The sequence below is a fragment of the Erythrolamprus reginae genome, chromosome 2, assembly GCF_031021105.1.
Source record: "Erythrolamprus reginae isolate rEryReg1 chromosome 2, rEryReg1.hap1, whole genome shotgun sequence".
NCBI classification, from domain to species: domain Eukaryota; kingdom Metazoa; phylum Chordata; class Lepidosauria; order Squamata; family Dipsadidae; genus Erythrolamprus; species Erythrolamprus reginae.
Genome location: NC_091951.1, coordinates 167,546,455 through 167,567,016, shown reverse-complemented (window position 1 = coordinate 167,567,016; position 20,562 = coordinate 167,546,455). Strand labels below are relative to the sequence as shown.

The window sequence follows — 20,562 nt, the reverse complement described above, 5'->3', positions numbered from 1 at the left end:
TAACTAATTTTGCTCAGATGAGCAGTGAAATGTCATAGTTTAACAACGATTGGTCCAGTTGCTGGATTCAACCTTTAGATACAGGGGGGGGGGGAGTATTTAGTCAGACACCAGTTGTGCAAGTTCTCCCACTTAAAAAGATGAGAGAGGCCTGTAATTGACATCATAGGTAGACTTCAACCATGAGAGACAACATGAGAAAACACATCCACAAAATCACATTGTCTGATTTTTAATGAATTTATTTGCAAATTATGGTGGAAAATGAGTATTTGGTCAATAACAAAAGTTTATCTCAATACTTTGTTATATACCCTTTGTTGGCAATGACAGAGGTCAAACGTTTTCTGTAAGTCCTCACAAGGTTGGCACACACTGTTGCTGGTATGTTGGCCCATTCTTCCATGCAGATCTCTAGAGCAGTGATGTTTTGGGGCTGTCGCTGGGCAACACGGACTTTCAACTCCCTCCAAAGGTTTTCTATATGGTTGAGATCTGGAGACTGGCTAGGCCACTCCAGGAACTTGGCATGCTTCTTACAAAGCCACTCCTTCGTTGCCCTGGTGGTGTGCTTGGGATCATTGTCATTCTGAAAGACCCAGCCACGTTTCATCTTCAGTGCCCTTGCTGATGGAAGGAGGTTTGCACTCAAAATCTCATGATATATGGCCCCATTCATTCTTTCATGTACACGGATCAGACATCTGGGTCCCTTTGCAGAGAAACAGCCCCAAAGCATGATGTTGCCACCCCCATGCTTCACAGTAGGTATGGTGTTCTTTGGATGTAACTCAACATTCTTTCTCCTCCAAACACGATGAGTTGTGTTTCTACCAAACAGTTCTACTTTGGTTTCATCTGACCATATGACATTCTCCCAATACTCTTCTGGATCATCTAAATGCTCTCTAGCAAACTTCAGACGGGTCTGGACATATACTGGCTTAAGCAGGGGGACACCTCTGGCACTGCAGGATCTGAGTCCCTGGCAGCGTAGTGTGTTACTGATGGTAGCCTTTGTTATGTTGCTCCCAGCTCTCTGCAAGTCATTCACTAGGTTTCCCAGTGTGGTTCTGAGATTTTTCCTCACTGTTCTTGTGATCATTTTGACCCCTTGGGTTAAGATTTTGCTTGGAGCTCCAGATTGAGGGAGATTATCAGTGGTCTTGTATGTCTTTTATTTTCTAATTATTGCTCCCAGAGTTGATTTCTTCACACCAAGCTGCTTGCCTATTGCAGATTCAGTCTTCCCAGTCTGGTGCAGGGCTACAATTTTGTTTCTGATGTCCTTCGACAGCTCTTTGGTCTTCACCATAGTGGAGTTTGGAGTGTGCTTGTTTGAGGTTATGGACAGGTGACTTTACTACAGGTAATGAATGGAGGACAGAGGAGCCTCTTAAAGAGGAAGATACAGGTCTGTGAGAGCCAGAAATCTTGCTTCTTGTAGGTGACCAAATACTTATTTTCCACCATAATTTGGAAATAAATTTGTTAAAAATCAGGAATGTGATTTTCTGGATGTGTTTTCTCATGTTGTCTCTCATGGTTGAGATCTACCTATGATGTCAATTACAGGCCTCTCTCATGTTTTTAAGTGGGAGAATGTGTACTATTGGTGTCTGACTAAATACTTCCCCCCCCCCACTGTATATCTCAAGGATCAGTGGGGGTGGGGGGGACAGGACATCACTAAGATTTGTTACTGTAGTGTAGGCAGCAACTGTGGCTGTGGGTTTTGCATTCCAGGGACAATTCCATCTGCCCATCCATTACCCAGGGGGGGATTACTGCCCCCCTTGGAGAGGGTCCGCAACTTGGGCATCCTCCTCAATCCACAGCTGACATTGGAGCATCATCTTTCAGCTGTGGCAAGGAGGGCGTTTGCACAGGTTCGCCTGGTGCACCAGTTGTGCAGTTGCGGCCCTATTTGGACAGGGAGTCATTGCTCACAGTTGCTCATGCCCTCCTGCAACACTCTCTACATGGGGCTACCTTTGAAAAGTGTTCAGAAACTTCAGATCATGCAGAATGCGGCCGCAAGAGCTATTGTGGGGTTACCTAGGTTTACCCACGTCTCTCCAACACTCCGTGGCTTGCATTGGTTTCCGGTCAGTTTCCCGTCACAATTCAAAGTGTTGGTAATGACCTATAAAGCCCTACATGGCATCGGACCAGAATATCTCCGGGACCATCTTCTGCCGCACGAATCCCAGCGGCCGATAAGGTCCCACAGAGTTGGCCTTCTCCAGGTCCCGTCGACTAAACAATGTTGTCTGGCGGCTCCCAGGGGAAGAGCCTTCTCTGTGGCGGCCCCAGCCCTCTGGAATCAACTCCCTCCAGAGATCAGAACTGCCCCCACCCTCCTTGACTTTTGTAAATTGTTTAAGACCCACCTATATTGCCAGGCATGGGGGAATTGAGACATCTCCCCCAGGCTTATAGAGTTCATGTATGGTATGTTTGTGTTGTATGTTTTTTAAAGGATGGGTTTTTAGATACTTTCTTTTAATATTAGATTTGTTACATTGTATTTTGTTATTATTGTTGTTGTAAGCCTCCCCGAGTCTGCAGAGAAGGGCGGCAAAGAAATCTAATAAGTAAATAAAAGAATAAATAAATCTTTGTGCATAAAATAATTTCACTGCAGTTACCATGTTCTCTGTGTTTTCTTGTAAGATGCCAAGAGTTTAGAGTCAGGTGCCCACTAAACATCCCTAATCAATTAGTATCCTGAAACTACACAAGATAGCACATCTTTGATTTAGCAGCAAAGTCCCAGACATGGAGTTACATAGATAGATATTTGTAGCAGATGCCATGTTGTTCTACATATACAAAGTGCCATGTAGGTTCTGAGATTTGCTGCAAGAGTGGATTCCTCCTGGTTCAGACCGGTTTGCTCGAAATGGTAGTGACCCATTGGTGATGTCATGTTGACGTCTCTGAACCAGATCGTCCGGTGCCAGTCCGTAGACACCGCCATCTTTAAAAAAAAAACTTTTTTGAACTTTTTTTTTAAAATATGTTTTTCCTTCTGAGCATGCGCAAAAGTCGAGTTCCTGCCCTGTGTATGCGGTCATCATATCTTTTTTTTGCTTTTTTGGGGGGGGGTTTGTTACTGCGCATGCGCACGCAAAGTATGCACATACCCATGTGACACCCCCACTTGGTGCGCGAGAGAGCGAACTGGCAGCAAGCTAAGTTGGAACACACCCCTGATCTGCTGGTTACTAATTCGGTGCCCACGCAACCCCGTCTCCTTCTACATGAATCTGGAAGGGTCAGATACACGTTTCCCTTCCATCTTCATACCTTTGTCAAAAATTCCCTTTCATACCATATCAAATCTCTTCACTCCTTCTCTGACAGAATAGATATTTATTTCCCTTTCTACTACTTTGTAAGGAATTTCACCCATTTGAGAATTCTCTCTAAGTTTCAAATGAGGCAGTGTTTGTATTTCTTCAATTATGCCATTGTCTCACCTTCCCCTTGAACTTCTTAGAGACAGAACTTTTGCTTGACCAGCTAGGTGAATTTTTTTTCTGAGAGTGTTGTAGAGGTTCATGACCATCGTATCTTGCCTCCCAAAAATATTCTGTGTCTGAGTAGTTCAGTGAATAAAATAAGTCTGTCCTTCCTGCTTTGAGAGTTCAAAATATGCTCTCTCTTCAGTGCTCCATGTCCAAGATGGAGGGTGAGAGGTTAGAAGTATGAAGGGGGCATGAAAAGTGATTTGCAACTAGGAAGGAATAATTAAAAAGGAGTATATTTTCAATGTGGTTGGAAGCTGCGGATGAATGGTTATAATAAGATTGTTTTCTGCTATCACATTAGTCCAATAAATATGGAGTTCAACATTTGTGTTGTCTTGTACGTGGGGTTGGGAATTTGCAATACAGTAATATAATCTCCAGTAGTAATGAAGGGGACATCTCTGATTATGAATATAATTAGAGCTTTTTGTAGGAGGTCTTAGTGATCTTTAAGGAGGCACTTCCTGATCTCAAAGTTTCAGAGGCAGCTGCCAGGTATTTGGTAGTTGTCATGGATGGTAGGCCTATGTAGCCTGGAATGAGGAAAACTGAATTGTGGAAGGAGTTGCGTTATAAATAAACTCTGCCCTCAATTTGACTAGTGGTGTTGCTAGTAATTCATAAACTCTGAAGGTGGCATTTGTTCGGTTATTTTCCCTATCAGATCGTGAATAATGAGCTTAGGAGTTTCCCATCCAATAGATGAAATAAAGGTACTTCTCACTCAGGACTATTATTGGGATCTGCAGTTTCATGGCTGAGCATCATTGAATAGAAAACCACCTGACCTTTATGGACTTATGACATCACCTCCTATTTGGTAATTAAGTGAAACATCAATTGAGTGTGACTTGTGATTTTACTTCTATGGTTTGCATTAACTCTGTTTGATGCAAGCCTGTTGGGAAGCACACTAATGGTGATTATGGGATGCTGCAGTGGTCATAACTGCAAGAACTAGAAGCAAAGCGGGGGCGGGTGGGGGTGGGCAGGTTATACTGTTGTAATTTCAGTTAAACACTAAACAAGGCAATAAATGAGAGCTACCCACGAAACTTTCTGAAAATGTTTTACTAATTGTATGACTTATTGGGTAAACTGTGGTTACCAAAAACATCTCCAAATCAATTGCAAGCAGGCATTAAAACAAGAAGATAGGAAAAAGAAATCCAGGATTTAAATGTTGAGCTATCTTTCTCTCTCACACACACGTTCAGAAAAGTCAATCTTCATTATTGCTGAGCTATCTTATATCTTCAATAAATAATTCTTATTTATTCAACCTGAGTCCTTGACTTTATTTAAGAATACAGTGGTACCTCGAGATACGAGTTTAATTCGTTCCGGACCTGGGCTCTTAAGTCGAGCAGCTCTTATCTCGAACGACTTTTCCCCATAGGAATTAATGTAAATAATTTTAATTGGTTCCAGCCCTCAAAAAACTCACAAAGTTAGTCTAAATTATGCAGAAAGACATGTTTTTAATGAAGAAATGTACATGTACATATAAATGAATAATGAAGTTTCTTTCACTTAACTTGTAAACTTTCTTAAACTTTTAAATTTACATATGTTCAACTTCTCTGCCACCCAATCCTGTAGGACAGAGGTCCCCAACCCTTTTTGCACCAGGGACCGGCTTTAAGCGATCAAGAGAGGAATGGGTGAATGAATGGACGGAGGGTGGGAAGGAAGGAAGGAAAGAGGGAAGGGACAGGAACAGAGGAAGGAAGCAAGGAAACTTATGAAAGGGGAGAGTAAGAGAGGAATGAGTGAAGGGAGGGAGGGAGGGAAGAAGGTGGGAAGGAGAAAGAAAAGAAGAAATAGAGGAAGGGAAGGTAAAAGAGAGAAAGAAAAAGAGCAAGAAAGAAAGAAAGAAAGAAAGGGGGAAGGGACAGGAACAGAGGAAGGAAGCAAGGAAACTTATGAAAGGGGAGAGTAAGAGAGGAATGAGTGAAGGGAGGGAGGGAGGGAAGAAGGTGGGAAGGAGAAAGAAAAGAAGAAATAGAGAAAGGGAAGGTAAAAGAGAGAAAGAAAAAGAGCAAGAAAGAAAGAAAGAAAGAAAGAAAGAAAGGGGGAAGGGACAGGAACAGAGGAAGGAAGCAAGGAAACTTATGAAAGGGGAGAGTAAGAGAGGAATGAGTGAAGGGAGGGAGGGAGGGAAGAAGGTGGGAAGGAGAAAGAAAAGAAGAAATAGAGGAAGGGAAGGTAAAAGAGAGAAAGAAAAAGAGCAAGAAAGAAAGCTGCAAGCCCCCCCCCGAGCCCCCCAGGCCGGCTGCAACCTTTTAAAACACGCGCGCCGCTTCGCAGCTGTCTCCTGAAGCCGAACGCGGAAGTTAGCGTTTGGCTTCAGGAGACAGCTCCTTGGCGCTTGTATCTCGAATTTGGGCTTGTAAGTAGAACAAAAATATCTCTCCCCTCCCAGCTCTTATCTCGAGTTGCTCTTAAGTAGAGCAGCTCTTATGTCGGGGTTCCACTGTACAGGGTATCTAGAAGTGTTCAGGAAGCATTCTCTGGGTTATATATCAGAGAAGAGATGGGGGCAGAATTGTCAGAGAGAAAAAAAAAGTTAGTGGGCATTTGTAAGATATGAAAAATCCTAGCTTGCACAATTAAGTATCTGCCTGCTTAGGCTGAAAGCTTGACATGTGAGAGATTTAAAAGCTAACATGAGGGGGAAATGTGCTCAACTGACATGGTGTAATTTTATGAGAAACCATTGTACCAAAATCTTTTGATCTGTTTGAACTTACATGGGGCCTTGTTACCTTGAAGTAGACTGGGCCAATACTAAAAAGGCTTCTTTGAAGACCAAAAGTTCCTCATTAAAAAAGTATGGTTTGGCCTGTAGCAGCCTTGAGAAGATAATGTGCAGGACAGGAAATCGCCTATGAAGGAAATACTGGACTGGATTATACAAGCAGCACATTCAAGATGGTTAGAGGCATCTGCCTTGATAAGAAAAAGGTAGGCAGGAACATCTGAATGATCAATAATAGGCCAAGACCACATTATTTTGGTTATCAAGGTGTGGAAGAGGTAATTAATCTTGACTGATATCATGAAAAATATAATTAATAAAACTTTGGAAGACTTAATGTGCTGTGTCTTAATTTGAGTAACACTGTAATATATTCAAGCTGTCCATAACTATAAGCAAAAGCAATTAAAACTGTCCCGCCATTTTATTGTTGGTTATTAATATATTTTTTGATTTGATTTGATTTGATTTGATTTGATTTGTATGCCGCCCCTCTCCGTAGACTCGGGACGGCTCACAACAGCAATAGAACAATTCATAACAAATCTAATAATTTAAAAAATATTTTAAAATCCCCATTATTAATCAAACATACATACAAACATACATATTAACATACATATTAACATATAGTGATATGTTAATTTTAAATACAGTTTTACTATCATACCTACTGCTTTTATTGTTGTGCATATATATCTTTTGTTGTTGAATTATTCATTGATTAATTGATTGGTTATATGCCATTGAATTGGTATCAAACTAATCTTCCAGTTACTGGTGCACATGTACACGCAATGATAAACTGGCATGCTCACATGGAAAATGGAAGACCAGCTCTTCCAGTTTCCAGCACTGCGCGCACACAAAAGCCAATTGATCATCACGTGTGTACACATGCCACTTCAGGCACGTGTGCCATAGGTTTGCCTTAGATTTGTCTCCCAGGAAGCAAATACTGGCTGGTTTTCATAGCGACTACATAAACAGATTCTCTCCATAATGATTTGTTCTCAACTTGATCATTCAGGTTTTCCAGTGGTGCACGCATTCAATCTATCGCATAATGACTCCTAAGAAGGATAATTTGAGCCTGGTCACTTGCTCCTTGAGTGAGAACTTTGGTTAAAGATGGCATACAAATGTTAAAATAGAGAGATTTTTAGTTCTCTGTGACATATTTGGGTTGAGTTTGAATTGAAGAAATAAAGGCTGCTATATTTGAAAAGGTAAGAAGAAAATGCCCTGTGTCTCCTTTCTGCCTTTCTTTGCAGAGTAGGACTATGAGAGGTATGATGGATTATATTCCTCTCTTTGTCCTTTTGAGTTGCTTCAGAAAGGAAGGATTCTGTGCAAATAGGCCCTCCTTTTAAGTATTATTTGACTACTTTTTATAAATTAACAAGTGAAAGTGGAGAGAAGTGACCTGGTAATAAAGGCTTGTCAGTAAACAAATTGTGAAAATATAAGGGGTTTGGAGTTAATACTTATTTCTTGTGTATCTTAGGGTCTATAGTTTTGATGTCCCAAATGTGCTTTTTTCAAAAGGCAACTGAATTCCCTGGTTTTTCTTTGAAGACATTTTGTTTCTCATCCAAGAAGCTCTTTGGCTGAGAAGCAAACTGTCTTCAAAGGAAAACCAAGAAAGTCCAGTTGCCTCTTGAAAAAGCACCTTTGGGACAACCATGACCTGGATGACTGAGAATCTCCATAGACATATAGTTTGATGGTTTTATTGCTTTTACATATGGCCTTTCTCCACCTGCCTCCCCTAGTCCACTCGGCTTAATACAGAATTGTTTTACCATATTAGACATCAGCTATCAATCAGTTTCTTTAATAAGCATTCAAGAAGCTGTAAATATGTCTGACCTTTAATAAACATAGGCAAATTGTGTTTAGCTAGTTGTACAATTTAAAGCTAAACTCGATTTCATTCAGGGTCGCATCAGGACTGTGTTTGACCTCGGGCGAGCTGGAGTGGGCATGGCCAGGGTGGGTTCAGACACCTTGACATCACTTGTGCCGGGGGGTGGGGGGCACCTGTGAAGGCTTGAGAGCTCTGCCAGATAAAATGAGCTCCTGAGTTCTGTTTTTGGCTGCGACGGCCTCCTGCAACCCTCTTCCAGTGAAAATGGAGCTTGGGAGGACCTGCGTGCAGCCGGTCCTTCGCTGTTTCCAGGATGGCCCCGTGAGCCAGATCTAAGCACCTCATGGGCTGGCTCTGGCCCCTGGGCCTTGAGTTTGACACCCCTGATTTAAAGAAACAACAAAAATTGTATGTGTGGTGTCTCTCTCTGTGTGTGTACATATAATGTACATGTGTGCATGTAAATAAAACAGTCATTGTTAATCCCATTATAATGAATAACACTATGCAAGGAATTAAATAGTGTGGGCTGTGTGTTAAAGTTTCCTTATACTTACTGTATCTAGCTGTGTAAGAGTATAAAATAAGTTGTACATTAACATGCTATAAAAATACTTTTGCTATGCAGTACTATGTCATATGTCATTGTTCAGAAAACACAGAGAAAGTCTGACAAATTAGAAACAGAAGGATGTGTCTGGAAGGGCTTTTTCAGTCATTAAAAAGCTTCACCTCTCCGGCAAACTATTTAATGGCAACTTCTTGCTCACTGTACTGACATCTTCAAAGACTTTGACATCTGTCAGCCTTTCAACTACCATTAAAAATATTATCCCATTTCCATTCTTTTATGCCAATTTTTTTAATTATACCCCTTCTTTTAAGTTGAGAATATGGTTGGGTTTAAATGATGCTGTCCTTTCGTTTTCAGCCACCCAGCTGTGGTTTGAATAAATTGATGTTGAATCAAAGGCGGGACTTTAAAGGGAAAAGGTTTGATGGACTTGGACTCCAAATCAGATGAGGCTTTATGATGAAAAGGTTTAATCCCAGCACAGGCATTGCTTCTATCAGTTGAGCAGTACAAAGCTGTTCATGTATCTCTCTCTTTCTGTATGTCTCTCTCCCTCTCTCTGTGTGTATTTTTCAGAAGAATTTTTTTAAAAAGCACAGATCTCCTTAGGACTTGCAAATGTGGCATTAACTAATATACAGAGTGCTGATTTTCTTTTATCCACTAGAAGCTTATGATTATAGTACAGTTCCTGAATTAGGAATGAGAACTACACCACACATTTAAAGCTGTGCTGTCTGATTTGTATTCAGTATACATGTCATTGCGGGATGAGTTAGTCAAAGCCAAGCTGGTTCAGTAAATGTACAAACAATTTCACATCCTGAAATTCAGAGGAAATGAAGGAGTGGGGAGGCAGAAATAATTGATTAATTAATACCTGCACTACCTGATTCTTATGGACATTGCATTCTTTTTTAAACTGCTCTAGATTACATTTTAGTGTTTTCATTTTGATAAATATTATTTTCTTAACATACATTTACAACAAAACAATAGTAAATGTCACTTATATTTCTGGCAAATCTGATAAATTTTATTTTTTATCAAATTTAATTGAGAAAATGTCTCTTTTTTCTTAGTAGCTACCTTTGTATGAGCTTTAATTTCATATATTATAAGGTTGTCTGAAGCCTTCTTTTTAACAATTTAGTTTGCTACCTTACATATATTATAACATTACCTCGAGCCCTGGGATGGGAGACAATAAATTTAATAAATAAATAAAAATAAATAAACATTTCCCTTAGTTTATTATTACATATTTCAGTTTGTTATGTGGATGTGGGTTCAGTCTATGTATATAATATATTTAGACTTTATACAAATGCATCCAAAACTATGTATGCATGTTTAGTTTAGTTTATTATTAGATTTCTATGCCACCCTTCTCAACCGACTCAGGCTGGCATACAACAAAGATAAATACAAAAATAAAAATACTGTATGTAGAAATGTAATATTAAAATTCTAAAAAACTTTAAAAAACCCCAAATCTTAAAAATGCAATCATTCACATTCATCCAGTTGGATTAGCCATTCATGGGCCAGAGTTAGTTCTTAGCACTCACGGCCCCCATGCCTGCCAGGAAGGATGGGTCTACAGGGCCTTACAAAAGGCCAAGAGGGTGGGGGCAGTATGAATCTCTGGAGGGAGATGGTTCCAAGGGGTGAGTCGCCACAGAGAAGGCTCTTCCCCTAGGCCCTGCCAGAAGACATTAACTGGCTGACAGAACCTAGAGAAGGCCAACTCTATGGGACCTAACCAGTCATTGGGATACATGAGGCAGAAGATGGTCCCAGAGGTAATCTGGTCCTAAGCCATGAAGGGCTTTATAGATCATAGCCAATACTTTAAATTGCGTCCAGAGACCAATAGATAGCCAGTGCAGCTCACGGAGTGATGACAAGATATGGGCAGATTGTGGAAGATCCACAATAGCCCGTGCGGCTGCATTTCAGTAGTAAAACCTCAAGGTGATGAGGGTGTGAGCGACTGTGAGAAGTGACTCCCTGTAGGTAGGGAATGGGTGTGGGCACCTGCATGCATTCTAGCACACATGCACACTCCCATTTGACATGTGAAGCACACAAAAAATCGCTATCACTGGTATATACAATATGGAAACAGCATTTCTGACAAGAAACACTATTGGTTGAGATTAGAAACAACTTCCTGTATCCCATGATCTTGTTCAGAATCACTGCACATTTTCAAGTCTATCTTTCTCTGTTAGCAACTCTAAGCAAATTTGCTCATGGGAAAAAATATGCAGTGACATATTCCGCTAACAACTACTTCTTTTCTTATCTCATTGATATTCTTGGCTATTAATGGTTCATAGGTGGATCTGGAAGTGAATGGTAGGTGAATTTGGAGCTCCGGAATTTAATACAAACTAAGCTAGAAAGGTCTGATGAGGAGGAAGCACCTGAAAACAGAGAAGGAAGTAGTGGGTAGAAATTAGCCAAGGAGAGAAACAACCTAAAACTACGGAGGAATTTCCTGACAGTGAGAACCAATAGAACACTTGCTACCAGAAGGTGTGGGTCCTCCATCACCGAAGGTTTTGAAGAAGAGACTAGACAAGTACTTGTCTGAAATGGTATAGGGCAGTGATGGCGAACCTTTTTTTCCTCAGGTGCCAAAAGAGCATGCATGCGCGTATTATCACACATGCACGAGTCTCCACACTCATAATTCAATGCCTGGGGGGGTGAAAACAGCTTCCCCCCACCCACCTTGAGGTCCTCTGGAAGTCAGAAATGGCCTGTTTCCCAACTTCTGGTGGGCCCAGTAGGCTCGTGTTTTGCCCTCCCCACGCTCCAAAGGCTTCCCTCAAGGGTAAAAAAAGCCCTGCCCCGTCCCCCCCGGAGGCTTTCTGGAAACCAAAAATACCCTCCCAGAGCCTCTGTGCAAGCCAAAATTAGCTGGCCGGCACACACATGCATTTTGGAACTGAACTAGGGCAAAGGCTCGTGTGCCAGAAGCCGTGCCATAGGTTCGCCATCACTGGTATAGTCTCCTACACAAGCAAGGGATTGGACTAGATGACTTCCAAGGTTCTTTCCAACTTTGTCATTCGGTTACAAGTATTAACTAGAGTTTTAGCATAAATGTATTTAATTAGTAGATTTGTATGGCTATCCATCTCACGACTCTGGCTAGCTAACAATATTCGCCCACCTTTCTACAACACTCCGTGGTCTGCACTGGCTGCCGATCAGTTTCCGGTCACAATTCAAAGTGTTGGTAATGACCTTTAAAGCCCTACATGGCATTGGACCAGAATACCTCTGGAACTGCCTTCTACCGCACAAATCCCAGCGGCCGATAAGGTCCCACAGAGTTGGTCTTCTCCGGGTCCCGTTGACCAAACAATGTCGTTTGGTGGGCCCCAGGGAAAGAGCCTTCTCTGTGGTGGCCCTGGCCCTCTGGAACCAACTCCCCCAGAGATTAGAACAGCCCCCACCCTCCTTGTCTTTCGCAAGTTACTCAAGACCCACCTGTATCGCCAGGCATGGGGGAACTAAGACATCTCCCCCAGACTTTTTATATTTCATGTTTGGTATGTATGTGCTGTATGGTTTTTAATTGTTGGGATTTTTATATATTTTTTATTATTAGATTTATCCCATTGTTACACTGTTTCTTATTATTGTTGTGAGCCGTCCCGAGTCTTCAGAGAGGGGTAGCATACAAATCTAATAAATAATATTAAAAACAATGAAAATCATATACAAAAAATATAAAACACACAGGAGCTAGAAGAGAGGGGAATGAATGAATCCACAATCAAACATTCAGCACAATCAAGACATGGATTCCACCCCACACCCATTTTGCCTGGTTTCAAGCAAACAGCCGTCATCAGAGTCCTATGGAGGGGCCAATATGAAGGTGGGCAATATAATCTCTGGAAGGATAATATTCCAAAGGGCAGGTGCCACAACAAGAAAGACTGCTGCCCAGAGTCATTTTGTTGATGAGTGGTGGGCAGCGTAAAAGTTTAATAAATAAATAAAATAGAAAAAGACGCTCCTCCTTAAGTCCCACCAGTCAGCAGGAACTAAAGGATACCCCTTCTGTAAGGTAGATGGAATGGGTAGAAATAACTGGGGAGAGACAGCCTCATAAATAATCAAGCTCCAAGATTTGAAGAGCTCTAAAGGTGACTACCAGTATGTTGAATTGTATCCCGTGTACTACTGGTAGAAGATGTGCAACTCTCCAAGCAGTGGTGTCAGATGCAGAAAAAGAGGTACAGGTAGCGCTACCATCTTGTGTAGCAGCTGAAACTTCAAGGCCAGACCCATTTACAGCATATTGTAGTAGTTCAATCTATAAGTCACTACTAATATCCAAAATGAATGCTTCTTGCTCTTTGGAATAGGGGCATGAGTTTTACAAGCTTCTGATTTGCTTCTCTCTTTCTAAAATATCTTTTGTATTGCAGGTATGAAGTTTGCACTGTTTGCGCACAGATAAATTTCTTTGTTGCTTACAATCTAGTTGTACCATATTCTTGGAACTGAGCTACTTGTTCTTTACGGTAATCAGCTCAGTTCTGCAAATCAGCATTTGTCCAGAAAGTCAGTGTTGGCTTCAGTAAGGTTTGCATAGCATCTCTGTTGTTTTGGTTCTTCTTGTACAGATCACTTGTCCTTTGAGTTTCTTTCCTTCACAGGGTTATACTGCCTGAGGCCTTCAACACATAGCGTTCCTCTCTAAAATGTTTCTGTAAACATTTCCTTAGCTCTGTAAACACAATGTAGAAAGCCAAATGCTAAGTTCATGAAATTGTAATTGAACATGGGGAAGATCATAATACCAACAACATGCAGGATATTTAGGCCTTAATCAGTCGTCATTGTCCCACTGAAATAAATAGGCCTTAAAATTGTTCAGATTTGATTGGATCTCTAAGAGGAAAGTTGTTTTTAATTAAAGAATATTTGTATACATATATCCTCATGCAAACACATACACACATACACACCATTTTAAAATACTGACATGAAATCTTTAATAAAAAATATTGTTTACAAAGTGAGTCACAAAAATAGAATAGTAAAAAAAGTCTGCCCTTTAAAAACCCAAACTATTATCAAAATATTTGTATATTTTTTTTTTTATTCTAAGAGTTAATATTGGTAACAAAGTGACTAACTACAGAAATTATTCCATTAACTAAGCCTTATAATTAGGAAAATTTTCCTTAACTGATATATTTCTCTTCTAAAATTGCAAAGGCATTCAGAGACTGATATCAAAAGAAAATTGCTTAAAGGTTTCATTTGATAGAAGAGAATATTTGTATTCGGGGTGGGAATGAAGGGTCTTTGGTGCTTTCTAAGCTTGTTGTTTTCTTGCAGACATTTCATTACCCAAACAATAGTGCAGAATTATTAATTTATCAAAAATTTCAAAATTGGTTGAACACAGTTAAGTTTTAAAAGGAAAAAGATAAAATAAAATAGAATGTAGAGCTCTAGAACTAATTGTGAATCTGTTTTAAGCATTCAATATTAATTTTATCTAACTTATATTTTGCCAATTTGGTGTGTAGTTGGAGTGAAATAAAAGGGTAATAAAATGGAAGATTTTTTATATAGGGATTTCCCATATATTCATATTCACATGTAGGGTACAGTAAAACAGCGTATCCTATAAAACCAGTGATACTACCCCTCAGGGATGAACTTTGAAGAAGTTTACAATAGTTAGCTAAGTAGACACCTAAATATTATTTATTTACTTAATTTATTTAATTTGACTTCTATATTAACATAATTTGTATCTTATTGAAATTTTAAATTCACAAATGTTAAATTAATAGAATTTTGGTCAGCAACATAAAATATTTTATAATAGATGCTTCTAAAGTATGTTTCAAAAGTTGAAAGGCCTATAAATGGAAGTTTCAACACAATGCTTCTATTAATTGTATTTGTAAGCTAAAATTTAAATGCAGGTATTTATAATTGCATTCCAACATCTGAAAAATCATGTTCAAAGGTATGATGGAATTGATTCATATTTCCTGATTTCAGATACAGCAACAACCATATTAAACTAAATCCACAGTTTTCTTTTTTCTCTGTTCTGTATCATACGTTTGCCCAGGTTCGCCTGGTGCACCAGTTGCGGCCCTATTTGGACCGGGAGTCACTGCTCACAGTCACTCATGCCCTCATCACCTTGAGGCTCGACTACTGTAATGCTCTCTACGTGTAGCTACCTTTGAAAAATGTTCGGAAACTTTAGATTGTGCAGAATGCAGCTGCGAGAGCTATCATGGGCTTTCCTAAATATGCCCATGTTACACCAACAATCCGCAGTCTGCATTGGTTGCCGATTGGTTTCCGGTCACAATTCAAAGTGTTGGTTATGACCTATAAAGCCCTTCATGGCATCAGACCAGAATACAGTGTTCCCTCGATTTTCGCGGGTTCGTACTTTGCGGAAAGTCTATACCACGGTTTTTCAAAAATATTAATTAAAAAATACTTTGCGGGGTTTTTTCCCTATACCACGGTTTTTCCCACCCGATGACATCATATGTCATCGCCAAACTTTCGTCTGCCTTTAATAAATTTTTTAAAAATAAACTTTAATAAATAAACATGGTGAGTAATAATCTGAATGGTTGCTAAGGGAATGGGAAATTGCAATTTAGGGGTTTAAAGTGTTAAGGGAAGGCTTGTGATACTGTTCATAGTCAAAAATAGTGTATTTACTTCCGCATCTCTACTTCACGGAAATTCGACTTTCGCGGGCGGTCTCAGAACGCATCCCCCGCGAAAAGCGAGGGAACACTGTATCTCCAGAACCGCCTTCTGCCGCACGAATCCCAGCAACCAGTTAGGTCCCACAGAGTTGGCCTTCTCCGGGTCCCATCGACTAAACAATGCCGTCTGGCGGGACCCAGGGGAAGAGCCTTCTGTTTGGCGGCCCCAACCCTCTGGAACCAACTCCCCCCAGAGATCAGAGTTGCCCCCACCCTCCTTGCCTTTCGTAAGCTCCTTAAAACCCACCTCTGTTGTCAGGCATGGGAGAATTGAGATATTCCCTTCCCCCTAGGCTTATAAAATTTATGCTTGGTATGTCTGCATGTATGATTGGTTTCTTAAATTAGGGGTTTTTAATTTAACTTAAACTTAAATATTAGATTTGTTTATATTGTCTTATTATTGTTGTGAGCTGCCCCGAATCTATGGAGAGGGGCAGTATACAAATCTAATAAATCAATCAATAAAAATAAATAAATAAATAATAAATAAAATTTTTACTTTGAAAATATTTTCTTCAACTTTTATGTAACAGTTGAGACACTATATAATCCTCTGCCTGCATATTTTATTTTTTATTTAAATGAAAACAGTCTAGGATACAGTAAAAGTAATTCTGGAGGGAAATTCTGTATAGAGAGAAATATTTATCTTGAAATATACGGAAGATATGGCTGATATTAATTTCCGAATGTACAGTGGGCGTAGCATCCCTTACTTCTTGCATTATTTGTTTACAGATAAAAATTAATTATTTATTAATTTGCTTAATAATACATGTGTGCTTGTGTGCTTGTCTAGATATAATATTTTACATCTACCCTATTTTACACATATATAAATCCCAATCTTCAGTTTTACAGTGATCCCTCGATTTTCGCGATCTCGTTCTTCGCGAAACGCTATATCGCGATTTTTTCCATCCGATGACGTCACTCTCTTCCTTCCTTTCTCATCTTTCTTTCTCTCTCTCTTTCTCTATCTTGCTTCTTCCTCTCTCACACTCTCTTCCTCCCTCTCTCATCTCTTTCTTTCCTTCTCTCTCTTTCTCTATCTCTCCCCCTCTTGCTGGCGGGCGGCGGGCGGGCGGCGGGCGGGCGAGCGGGGGCATCAGCGAGGAAGACCCAGGGAAGGTTCCTTAGGCCGCCCAGCAGCTGATCTGCTCAGCAGCGCAGCGAGGAGCCGAATCGGGGTTTCCCCTTTGCGTGGGCGGTGGGGAAACCCCGATCTTCGTCTGCTCGCTGCTGCTGCGCTGCCGAGCAGATCAGCTTCTGGGCGGCCGAAGGAACCTTCCCTGGGTCTTCCCCGCCGCCCACGCAAACTCCACCATCTGTGCATGCGCGGCCATGAAAAAAGGGCACGCATGCGCAGATGGTGTTTTTACTTCCGCAACCCTACATCGCGAAAAATCGATTATCGCGAGGGGTCTTGGAACGGAACCCTCGCGATAATCGAGGGATCACTGTATATTAAAATGCTACTGCAAAAGTTTATCTATTTTCTTTCTGATAAAATGGCCAGAACATTTCTTATTGTCACAAATCTTGTATAGAATAACTATATAGTTTTTCTGTTTCTACCTCATATCATCCCTTCCTCCCAAAGTACTAAAGTTTTCTCTAATATCTGCACTACAATCCTCTTAAATTGCTCTAAATCTCAAAACAAATTTCCCTCTCAATTCAAACAACAACAACAACAAAAACGAAAACAACAGAGTTGGAAGGGACTTTTGAGGTCTTCTAGTCCAACCCCCTGCTCAGGCAGGAAATCCTACACTACGTCTAATAGAGCCAGATTATCTAGTTCTTTTTCCAACTCTGTTTATAGGTTTGTCTTACTTTTAAAAGTTTCCATTTTCATTAGTTTTACATCTCCAGGCTTGTTTTACTCAGCTTTCCATCTTCTTAACGTCTTTCATCTTTACAAGTCTTTTACCCATTTTTTTTTTTAAAAAGCTATCAATTTGATATCAGTGATAGAGCTAACTTACTGCCCAGGGTCTCAATATGTTCTGGTATCTGGCATCTCTCTGCAGGTTACTCTACAATCTTCTCCTTCGTTCTACTATTTTTGCTGCTTTTCTGTGGTTGTCATTGTTATAATCCAAAAATGAAAGTGTGTCAAAGAAGAGAAAGAAAAAAAGGCAGACTTTCTCCTTTATTTTATTTATTTTTAAATTTATTTTATTTGTTAAACAAAAATTATAAATTCAAACAAAAAAAATAAAAAAATAAAAATGTGACAGGGACGATAGGCAAACTAGTGCACTTACATACATCCCCTTCGGGACCTCCGACATATAGAGATATTCCAGACTTTGAGTATTCTTTTACAATGACCAACTTTTAAATAATCGAGTTTAGAGCGGTTTACATTAAGCTTAAAGCAGTTGTTCACATTCATTACATTACAATTAATGGTAAAACAAAGATAATTTATAGGTATAGCATTACTATGTGCAATTTTGTATGCAATACCCAAGTCTGACCGCAACCGCAAGTGTCACTATTCTAAACTATTCAAACCAATAATTTCAAGTCTAATAGCATAATTTCAAGCCTTCTATGCATATTCTACTATGCACAGAAAATTGCAAGACTTTTTGTGTGAAGTATTTCTGAACCTGCTTGATTGCATTCATGTCCGATGTGCAGAAGGGATTCCAAAACAGCTGAACAGTATTCTAGGATTGACATAATGTACGTTTTGTAAGCTCAGTGAGCAATATAATATTTCCAGAAGAAAAAAAAACTTCATAGAATTAAATTAATGACTTTCAGTACTTTTTTTTTTTAGCAATAATGTTACAATGAACTTTACCACATAAATCGCCGGAGTTGAGTACACCCAGGTCCTTAACAAAATAAGGGCCATTATTATTTTTACTTTGTCTTCCTGTGCCCTTAATATTTTTTGTTTCAAGTAGCATTTCAGTGTTAGTTAACATCCCAGTCAGTATCTCCATAGTTACGGACAGCATTATAATTTGGTTTGTGTTACATAGAAACATAGAAACATAGAAGACTGACGGCAGAAAAAGACCTCATGGTCCATCTAGTCTGCCCTTATACTATTTCCTGTATTTTATCTTACAATGGATATATGTTTATCCCAGGCAAGTTTAAATTCAGTTACTGTGGATTTATCTACCACGTCTGCTGGAAGTTTGTTCCAAGGATCTACTACTCTTTCAGTAAAATAATATTTTCTCATGTTGCCTTTGATCTTTCCCCCAACTAACTTCAGATTGTGTCCCCTAATTAATTCTCCATCATTTTAACTACAACTGATGTCAAGCTAACTGGCCTGTAGTTACCAGCTTCTTCTCTACTGCCCTTCTTGTGGATAGGCACAACACTGGCCATTCTCCAATCCTCAGGAACATCTCCTGTTAACAGGGATTGGTTAAACAAATCAGTCAGGGGGGGTAGCAATGACAGATCTGAGTTCTTTAAGAACTCTGGGGTGGATGCCATCTGGACCCATTGCCTTATTTATCTTTAATCTTTCAAGTTCTTCTAAGACATCGGCTTCTAAGATCACTGGAGCTGAATCTGTACAGCTGGAAGCAATGCTATATCCCTCTATAGTATTATTTTGTAAGGTATCTTTTGAGAAAACTGAACAGAAGTAGCTATTGAAATGGTCAGCGATCTCCTTATTCCCATCAATGCATGTATTATTCCCGGTACTAAGCTTTGTGATGCTGCAGTTTTTCTTCTTCCTATCACTAATATATCTGAAGAAGGTTTTATCCCCCTTCTTTACAGATTTTGCTATTTCTTCCTCTTTTGAGGCTTTAGAAGCATATATTATCTGTTTTGCCTCCTTCTGTCTCATTTTATACACCTCTCTATCAGCTATACTTCCAGACTCTTTATACCTCCTATAGGCAGCCTTTTTTTCATTGACTATAGCCCTTACATCATTGCTAAACCATAGCGGTTTCTTCTTCCTTTTACCTTTAGTTACTTGCTTTAGATAAAGTCTTGTGGCTTTTAAGATGGCCTTTTTTAATACAGTCCACTGGGTGCTCGCTCCTGCCATTTTATCCCTCCCCTTTAATTCATTATTTAAATGTTCCCCCGTTGCATTAAAATTTGTTTTTCTGAAATCCAATACTTTGGTTGCAGTATAGGATTGCTCACAATAAGTTTTTACATCAAACCACAAACATAGATGGTCACTGCAACCTAAATTTTCTCCCACCTTGACCTCTGAAACCCAATTCCCATTTGTAAAGACTAAATCTAGAATATTCTCCCCTCTAGTTGGTGTCTTAACTAGCTGTGCCAGAGCTGCTCCTGTAAAGGCCTCTACTATATTCTTACTTTTGCATGTAAGGGCACTGGGGATATTCCAGTCAACATCAGGCATGTTGAAATCACCCATAACCACAATATCTCCCTTTACTGCCATTAGGGTAATCTCATCCACCATCTTGTTGTCATGTTCCTCAGATTGCCCTGGAGGCCTATAGATCACCCCAATTCTAATGACAGAACCGTCTTTATTTTGCATGCAAATCCAGAGGGTCTCCAGATCTTTACATGTATTTTGAATTAGTATTGTTTTTAGACTATCTTTAACATAAATGGCTACTCCACCTCCCCTTCTCTCTATTCTATCCTTCCTATACAGTGTATATCCTGGTATGGATATTTCCCATTCATTAGAATCCTTAAACCATGTCTCAGTTATGGCAACCAGATCCAAATTATCTCTAGATATTATGGCCATTAACTCACAGAGCTTGTTGCTCAAGCTTCGAGCATTCGGGTACATTACCCGAAGAACATTATTTTCATTATTAGTTTGCCCCTTATCATCAACAACTACATCTATTTTATTTACAGCTCCCTTTTCATAAGCTTCCAGAAACTGATTTATCCTCATTGGTCGGGGACAGAAATCCTCCACATCTGGTACATCTCTGTCCCCTTTACCTAGTTTAAATGCCTGTCCAAAAAAGTTCTGAATTCCTCACCGAGCACCTGGGTACCTCTGTATGATGGATGCAAACCAT

General features: G+C 39.8%; 1 protein-coding gene across 8 annotated transcripts in view; it reads left to right on the top strand.

Annotated features, from left to right (window-relative positions):
* Positions 1-20,562, top strand: part of CEP112 (centrosomal protein 112) — a 346,088-nt gene that overhangs the window by 161,681 nt on the left and 163,845 nt on the right. The gene's annotated exons all lie outside the window — the stretch shown is intronic.